The sequence below is a fragment of the Sphaeramia orbicularis genome, chromosome 4, assembly GCF_902148855.1.
Source record: "Sphaeramia orbicularis chromosome 4, fSphaOr1.1, whole genome shotgun sequence".
Lineage (NCBI taxonomy): Eukaryota > Metazoa > Chordata > Actinopteri > Kurtiformes > Apogonidae > Sphaeramia > Sphaeramia orbicularis.
Genome location: NC_043960.1, coordinates 28882122 through 28891467, shown reverse-complemented (window position 1 = coordinate 28891467; position 9346 = coordinate 28882122). Strand labels below are relative to the sequence as shown.

Genomic DNA, 9346 nt, shown 5'->3' with positions numbered 1-9346 from the left:
AAACTGAAGATCTTTAATTGTGTTTGAGTATTCTTAGGATACTGTGAATTTGGAAGCTGGCTCATATAGTGGATATTTCTGTTTCAATGCATCATTTTGTCCATTAATTTTGTATTTTTTTTTTTTTTTTCATAGTCATTCAGCATGATGGAAAATTAAACTGGTGAGTGGCCCTTTAACAATACAGAATAAGATATGATCTAATTTACATTTATGCAGACTGATATCAGTGACATTGCGTTTTTCCCCCTGAATTAAAGTCTGCTCTATTTTGTTATGAAACATTGATTAAACAGTGCAGTGAAGCTCTTACAGTCAAACACAGTAAAGCAGACACTGACACATATTGATATTTTTGTACAAATCCCTGTATTTTGCTACTTCTGGAAGAAAGTACCATCGATCCTTTGTGTCTAAGCCACTCTTGTCTGATGTGCGGTTATATTAGCAGTTATTTTAGCAGCTTCTTAATATAGTATCCCATCATGCTCTATGTCTGCTCCCAGCTAAGAGCACTGGTTCCTCCCCTGGGCAAACATGACCTTGATATCCAGTCTGCACCCCATACACTGCTCTCATTGCCTGTTTGGACTGCATCAACTTATTATCTTCCATTAAACTATAAGGACTCTCTACAGTGGTGACAATCATCATGAAATTATGTGTAAAGCTAAAAGACAAGTGATCGTAGACATTTCTGAAAAGAGGGAGAAGGAATTTAAAACATACCGAAGAGAGATGGTCAATGAGAATAAAGAAATAAGCAACGGCATAAGGTTCATAGTGAGTAGAGAGCAGATACTTACAGATTTAAAGTTTATTTCAATGCGATTACGGTGCAGGTTTGTCACTATCTAAATCAGCCTTGTCTTTAAATTCTGTTCATTTAATGTAACAATGGCATTATGTTCACAAAAACAATGTATACCTTTGTTTTTTTAACCACATGGACATCACAGGTTATGGTTACGGTTAGAGGTCAGATTATAGTTCTACAACAACTACGAGTGTTCTTCTAACCAAATGAAATGACCTGGAAGTGTCTCAAAGTCAGCCATAAGAGGAGTTTCTATTGCAGGGGTCACCAACCCTGGTCCTCCAGATCTACTATCTTGCATGTTTTAGATGACGGTCATTATCAGGCTTCTGCAGAGCTTGATGGTAGGCTTATCATTTGAATCAGGTGTGTTGGAAGAGGGACACATCTAAAGCATGGGTGTCCAATCCTGGTCCTCAAGAGCTACTATCCTGCATGTTTTAGATGTACAGGGTGGGGAAACAAAATTTACAATGAACATTTAGTTGTTTTTTCTCAGCAGGCACTACGTCAATTGTTTTGAAACCAAACATATATTGATGTCATAATCATACCTAACACTATTAGCCATACCTTTTCAGAAACTTTTGCCCATATGAGTAATCAGGAAAGCAAACGTCAAAGAGTGTGTGATTTGCTGAATGCACTCGTCACACCAAAGGAGATTTCAAAAATAGTTGGAGTGTCCATAAAGACTGTTTATAATGGAAAGAAGAGAATGACTATGAGCAAAACTATTACGAGAAAGTCTGGAAGATACTATTAAAGAAGAATGGGAGAAGTTGTCACCCGAATATTTGAGGAACACTTGCGCAAGTTTCAGGAAGCGTGTGAAGGCAGTTACTGAGAAAGAAGGAGGACACATAGAATAAAAACATTTTCTATTATGTCAGTTTTCTTGTGGCAAATAAATTCTCATGACTTTCAATAAACTAATTGGTCATACACTGTCTTTCAAACCCTGCCTCAAAATATTGTAAATTTTGCTTCCCCACCCTGTATCCCTCTTCCAACACCCCTGATTCAAACAATAAGCCTATCATCAAGCTCTGCAGAAGCCTGATAATGACGGTCAGGTGTGCTGGAAGAGGGAAACATCTAAAAAATGCAGGATAGTTGACCTCGGACCAGGCTTGGTGACCCCTTCTCTATAGCACGGATGCCAAACTTATGTTAGTTCAAGGGCCACAAACAGCCCAATTTGACCTCAATCAGCCAGACCAGTAAAATAATAGCATAATAACTTAGAAATAATGACAACTCCAAATTTTTAGCTTACCGGCTGGCAGGCTGTAAGCTATTGTTGTCATGCAGCATCTGGCATTGTCGTCTGTCATCCGTTACAAAACTTTTAATCGTCTTCTTCTCCTAAACTACAATTCTGATTGACTTCAACCTTGGTATACAGCTTTTTTATGATGATGTCAACACAAGGTATTGAAGTTATTTGGATCCGGATCTGATTCTGGATTTGGTGTGACTTTGAAAAATTTCCCCATTATAAGAGATAGGAAGTGGATCGATGCAATAACTCAGTAAATATAAATGATATCCAGTGTAAATTTCTACAGTCCAGCCCTGATGGGGAGATGACCAAAACATAATGTACACATGCTGATCAGGATCTTCTTCTGGATCCGGGAACTTACGGAAAATTTAACATGGGCTCTTTTGGGGAAAACATTTCAATCGTCTTCTTCTCCGAAACTACAGTTCTGATTGACTTCAAACTTGGTATACAGCTTCTGTATGATGATGTCAACACAAGGTATTGAAATTATTTTGATCTGGATCTGATTCTGGATTTGATGCGACTTTGAAAAATGTTCCCATTATGAAAGATAGGAAGTGGATTGATCCAATAAATCAGTAAGTATCAATGATATCAAGTTGGAATTTGAATTTTTTACAGATCTGATTGGAGTATGACCAAAACATGGGCTATTTCTGTAATAGAATAAATACACATAACTGGGTGATAATAAATGGCATCTGGATACATTTCCCAAAGCTTTTTATTTGGCTGGTAAGCTACTGGGCCATTGGTCCTATTTTTCTCTTGGTTTTAATGAAAGAATTATAGTCAGAGTCTGAAAAATTATTATATTTACAAACTATACTTTCACAAAAAATGTGAAAAACCTGAACATCCATAAACAGTTTAAAATTTCTTAAGAAAAATAATTGTAATTTTAACAGTATTATGCCTCAGCTTATCATTTGTACATGTGCAGTACAATTTACAAATCACAGTGGGTCTACAAAGGCACAAAACATTTAGTAATAGGCATCTGGAACTAAAAAATATAGCATTTAACTTTACGATACTATCATTTTCCTTGACTGTCACTGTCTTCTGTGTAATCTTCGAACTTTATAAATTCATCCCACAGGCCGGATTAGACCTTTTGGTTGGAAGGTTTTTGCCCACCGGCGATATGTTATACACCCCTGCTCTATAGCATAGGATACACTGGACCATCCTTTAAGAAAGGAGTGGAGAGAATTCCATCCCACAACTGACAGATCAGCTTGGTGCAATAATTGTCTAATAAGCTCATGTGCTTTATACTTTAAACAACGGGTGAATATGGACATGCCTATTGGTGTAAAATGCAAATGAAGTTAATGCAGCAGATTTTTTGTTAAATACATGTTAGAGCATTTTAATGTAATGATTACCTATGTAGCTATTTAACTTTTTTTTTTTTTAAATATAGGGGAATCAAAGTAGTATAGAGTTGCACCAAAGGGGTAAGACTCTCGTATTTTACAAGTATGGCAAATTAGTTGAAAGTAGTGATCTTTAGTAAACATACTGAGTTACATTCATTTGTAGGAAATGCAACAGTATGGGGAAATTAATCTGCATATAAAAGCATTTTTGCGTATTTTACACCTGCAAATTGGTAACCCAATAATAAAGGCTCCCCAACCCATCTGGGGTCCTGACCGTAAGTTTAGGGAAGGCAGACCTTTATAAATGGTAATGTTCCAAAACCTCCAGCGAGCACTCATGATCACATCTGTCATCCTGTTCTGTATGCAAATGAACTGTACATCATTGATTTTAATCGATGTGGACATAAAACACCAGAGTTCGTGTCCCTTTGTGCACCCTGTTTATTTCACATTTTTCTCTTTGTCTCTCTTGTTATAACCCTTCCCACAGTCTACTCCTCCTACACCTTTTTTTCTAGCCCTGACAAAGTTGTGTTTTATTCCTAAATCTAAACAATCTGGAACCCTAATATTGTCTTATAGACTCATGCACAAAATGATGCTCTGAGGGATCCCTGTGCTTCAAAATATGAAGAGCAGGAGTGAAAATGTATGGTTTTATGCAAGGAGATTTTACATAATAAGAAAGTAAATACTGAAACAAATAATAAGGTGAGGGTGCACTGTCTAATATGATTGTTATACAATAGAAGTTTTGATTTTCACACTTGACATAAATGTGAATATGGGGCTGAATCCCATTTCATTGAAACATGCACAGAAACTAGACATATTGGCACCATTAGGTGGTTTTATACTGAACAAGCAGCAGCTTTTCAAAGTACCACAGTGGCAGTTGCGTTTGTCAGTGAATTTGTGCTCCCAGGCATGTCACCAGGAAGCCGCAGACACTTCACAGGCATGAACACCCCCGCGTTTTAATTCTAGTTAGCAGAGTCTGCTTTAGACCCCGCTACCCAATTAGCAATTAGCCAGCCTTTTTACGTGGAGACCTTTGCTGTGGTGTGTGATCCTGGCCTGATTTGTATGCAGTTTGTGCAGACGCTGATAAGAGCACCCGGAGTGCATGTGCAGTTCTTTAAATTTAATTTTATGATGATTTGCAAGCCAGGACCGCTGCAGGGCTTTGGGAAATAACATGGCCTGTCTTCAAAAGGAGATCTGTACACCAAGCACAGCAAAATGTGTAGGACTGCGCTTTTTTGTACAGGCAGGTAATTTGCTCCCTGACTAATCTGCAGAGATAGGGAGAAGTTCAGAAAAAGCATTCGCACAAAGAGCACCCTTTAGCTTGGAGGCTTGTCAAAAACCTGAAGAAATTAACACCAAGGTGTAATAGCTGGAACAGACGAGGATCTGTACAAAACTCCTTGGGTGTGTGTATGTATGTTTGAGCTCATTTAAATACAGTTATTTCACCCTTTTACAGTATACTATATGTGTATGGATGTGTACATGTAAGTTTATGTGTATCTGAGGATAATTGAGTTAGTGGTGTAACACGAGGCCTATGCAGACATGTTAGTACCCTGAAGTAAATACAGTTAGTGTGCGTGGAAAAGAGGTATAGTGTAGGAGTCATCTGGCTCACAGGATGGACTGCGCTGGAATAATCCTGCCACCCTTCTGCTATATGAATTTTACTGTTCATGAAAGAACAACAACCTCCAAGTTTGCAACTACACCCTAAAAATGGCAAGTTTTGACACTTTTTTTTGTAAAGATTTAGTCATTTTAGCACTATAGAAGGCTTCCTCATGCCAGTGGTGGGAGTAAGTCATCCATGTCCAAGCAACAGGTAAATCTGGAGTCTTAAACTTCAAATTTCAGGCAAGTCCAAAGTTTCTGTTATGAGAATCAAACAAGTTTCTGTTAAAAGCTGAGATAGGTAAGGGAAGTCAATTAGGCTAACCAAGTGTCAAGTGAAGTCATATGAACTTCTGATGAGCTATCCTACAAAGTTAATTTTGATTATAAGGTTAGAATTCAATCCTCCCAAATAAACAATAGTGATGAGTGGCACTCTGGAGTTAAATCACAGCCCTATAGATCTAAATGGCTTTCAACTCATTTCAGTATGTTACAGAATACTGATATTAATGTACTCTACCTAGGTAAAAAAAACATTAAATATTTAATTGGACTGCCTTTAGCTGTATGTGTGATTTCAAAACACATTCACAGTGGCATCCTTCAGGCCACACAATGCTTATTTGTAGCGTCACAATATATGTCACAAGGATTTGTCCATAGTTGAATTAATTTTTGGCCGAGATCTCATATTAATAACGGGCGAGTCGAACCACTGTGAAAGTCTTCTTCATCACGTCACAGGTTCAGGTCTGGACTCTGGTGGCCAATCCATGTGTGAAAATAACATTTCATACTCCCTAAATAACTCTTTCACAAGTCTGATAAGCCAGATGATTCCTGGAATTATTTAATTTTTATTCCTCCTAGAAAACTGATGGTTGTTTAAGAAATGACAAACTACTCATCTGCATCTGTTAGGGTTAAAGAACTTGTTACAGCTAAAACATATTAATCACTGCAGTGAATATCAGATGGAAGGATCTTACCAATCTGTGTAGGTAAACTGAGGCGGGGACGTTTTTGGGGGTAGGTATTATGTAGGTATTAATGATACAGTATTGACCACCGCATTTTTCTTTTCCTCTCTATCTTATTTGGTGGCCATAGCTCAGGATACCTGAAAGACTGGAGGTTCGAATCCCGCTCTGTCCTAGTCATGTGCTGTTGTGTTCTTTGGCAAGACTCTTTACCCACCTTGCCTTCAGTGTCCCTCACACTGGTGTATGAATTAGAGCTGCACAATATATCGTTTGAGCATCGTCATCGCAATGTACGCAATAGTCGCATCGCAGGTCCTGCAATGTAAGAGGCAAATGAACTCGATGTGTTCTCATCTAATTTCAGGGGTACTTGATATACTGCGTGCAGCGATCCACCAATCACAATCGTTCTTAATCAGTTTGCCAAAGCAGACCATGCCCCTTCACATGGAGTGAGTTGCTGGTAACAACATTGAAAAATGAGCAACAAGCAAGAGAAAGTCACTGAAAACTAAGTCTTGGTGCCAAAAAGAAAACCAACATCCTTTATTTGGAATTATTTCAGGTACAAGAAGGATGATATTGAAACACATGTTCTGTGTTGATAGTGCCTTGCACCTGTTGCTGCAACGAGAGGCAACACAACTAATTTGTTTGACCATTTACGTCAGCACCACACAGCTATTTTTGCCTCCTGAGTATTTTTTATATCACAATATATATTGCAGGGTTAAAAAAAAAATCACAATGTCAGTTTTTTCCAATATCGTGCAGCCCTAGTATGAATGCGTGTGAATGTTTGGTGGTCATTTGGTGAGAATTGGCAGCCACGCTTCTGTCAGTCTGCCCCAGGGCAGCTGTGGATACAAATATAGTTTGCCACCATCAGAGTGTGAATGTGAGAGTGAACGAATAATGGATCAATAATGTAAACACTTTGGGTGCCTTGAAAAACTCTGTAGAAATCCAATCCATTATTATTATTATTATTTCAGTGTGAGGGTGCTTTATGATGACTGGCCAATCATGTTTCAGTAATCAAACTAACCTCTTAATATGCTTCTGAGATGATGACTTGTCTAGTTATTGGTCACAAGTCAAAGTCAGCTTAGTTGAATAGTAAATCGAAATCATCAGCGTTAGTCAGATAAGTTTTACGTCCAGAAAAATGTGACTTAAGTCATGTGACTGTAGTCCACCACCTCAGCCTCATGCACACGTCTCACTTCTCTCCTAACACCATTTGGTAAATACACTGTCAATGAATCCAGCACTTCTGCCCAAGATGAGTGTTTCCTTAAAGAGATACAAACAACCCATAGAGGTTTTTTTTCTCCACCTTTTTCTGAATGATAATGGGCATTGCCAGACCTACAGTATATATATCGCTCTAACAAAGTGTGTAGATAGGTCTGGCTGTGTGACACTATTCATTTAAGGCAGGTGAGGATCAGACCAGGGCCTCAGAACCTGGCTGACACCCAACCCACAATGCACTGGACCAGTATGGCTCCTTCTGCAGGTGGTGGGCTGACAGAAGGAGGGAGCTGGGTGGATGAATGAATGTGTGAGATTAGTGTAGGTGTGTAAGTGGAGGTTCACAACTCCTGGGTCAGTTTAGTTTGTTACATAAAGCTTCTAGATACAGTAATATATTGCACTTACAAACACTAAACTAGTAAAAGCTGTTTTGAAACAAACAGTCAGGTCAGTGAACAGTTCAAATGAGAATAAATATTGTTTTATGCTTCATGCCAAGAGATGAATCATAATGTTTCAGCAGTATTCCAGTTATAATCCTTTGGTGATCAGGTGCTTATGTGCTTTAGAGATTCAAGAACTCCTTTCAAACACCGCTGAGGACTTAGTAGATTTCTCAAAAAATCAACTGAGTTTATTAAACATAAGGCGAGCAAATGCCCTGCGATGAACTGGTGACATGTCCAGGATGTACCCTGCCTTTGCCCATAAGTAGCTGGGTTAGACTCCAGCGACCCACGTGACCCTAGTGAGGATAAAGTGGGTTTTGATAATGAATGAATGAATGAATGAATAAGGCGAGCAAACGCATCAATAAACTCTAATGTTAACTGTAAGATTTGAGGTTCCTCCAATTCTGGTTTGGTTGTGTCTTGTTCTTTTACAATATTAATAATATTATAAACTGCATGGGAAAATGTCAACATATTGTATCTGCTGAGAACAGATTGTAAGGATTTTCATGAAAAAAAAAGAAAAAATACATTTACTACATGTTTAGATTTTTCTTTTTGTCACATCTTTTATTCATCTCGTTTGTTTTTCTGTGTCAGATCTTTCAAGACCTATGGAATTATTAAATTCATCAGTATCTGATTACAAAAAGATGAGTGGTAGGCAGAACAGTGGAGTTGCATTTGTACTGACTGATCAGCATCATCTACCCAGCTGTGAGGCTGATTATATCCAATCACATTCACGTATTTTACTCCTTAAGTGGCATTTCTTGTCATTATAACTGTGATTTTATGTTCACTTGTAAACTGTGTTTATCATGGGGAATTAGCTCTTACTGTATAAAAGCTGATTTAAAGGTTCAATATTGTCACTCTTAAAACAATAGCCATAATTTTCAGATTTTTCAAAAAGCAGAAAAATATCACATACTCAATATTTGGTTCAGTGTAGTCATTATTTTAGGAGGGTAATGATATGGACGATGCTCACATGCTTGTTTGTGTAGTATTCATGATATTCATGGTAGAGCCTGGGCCGATTATAGCATATCACTGATTAATCGATGTATTAACTTTTTGTCAGTTACATTTTAAAGAATGATTTACCAAACTATTTTTATGTTACTACTCATACAATATAAACTCACATCTTTTCCCCAAAGTCTGCTCTTCTCAGCATAAAAACTACCACATCTATAACGTGTGGTTCCCCACTGGTCACACACTAGTCGAATATAAGACTATTATACAGTGTTGTAAAGTTGTGTAAATTATCTTTGTGAGTTAAACAAAGATGCAACTGTTAATTCACAAGTCCACCATCATCTCATATAAGACTGTTATATCCTGTGTATATCAATGTTCTTATTTCACATACTGGCCAATATATCAGTGCTCAGCCAATATATTGGATATCATCTTTTTTTTTTAATCCCCCAATATCAGTGGCGGCGGCGGCCCCAAAAATCCCACATCGGTCAGGCTCTACTGTAATTCAT

The 9346-nt window shown here is 37.9% G+C and overlaps 1 long non-coding RNA gene across 1 annotated transcript; it reads left to right on the top strand.

Annotated features, from left to right (window-relative positions):
- The first annotated feature begins 3641 nt into the window (after positions 1-3641).
- Positions 3642-9144, top strand: LOC115418597 (uncharacterized). The gene is made up of 3 exons (XR_003935337.1): positions 3642-3652; positions 6307-6310; positions 8932-9144. It is a non-coding gene; the product is annotated as an uncharacterized LOC115418597 (long non-coding RNA).
- The last annotated feature ends 202 nt before the right edge of the window (positions 9145-9346 follow it).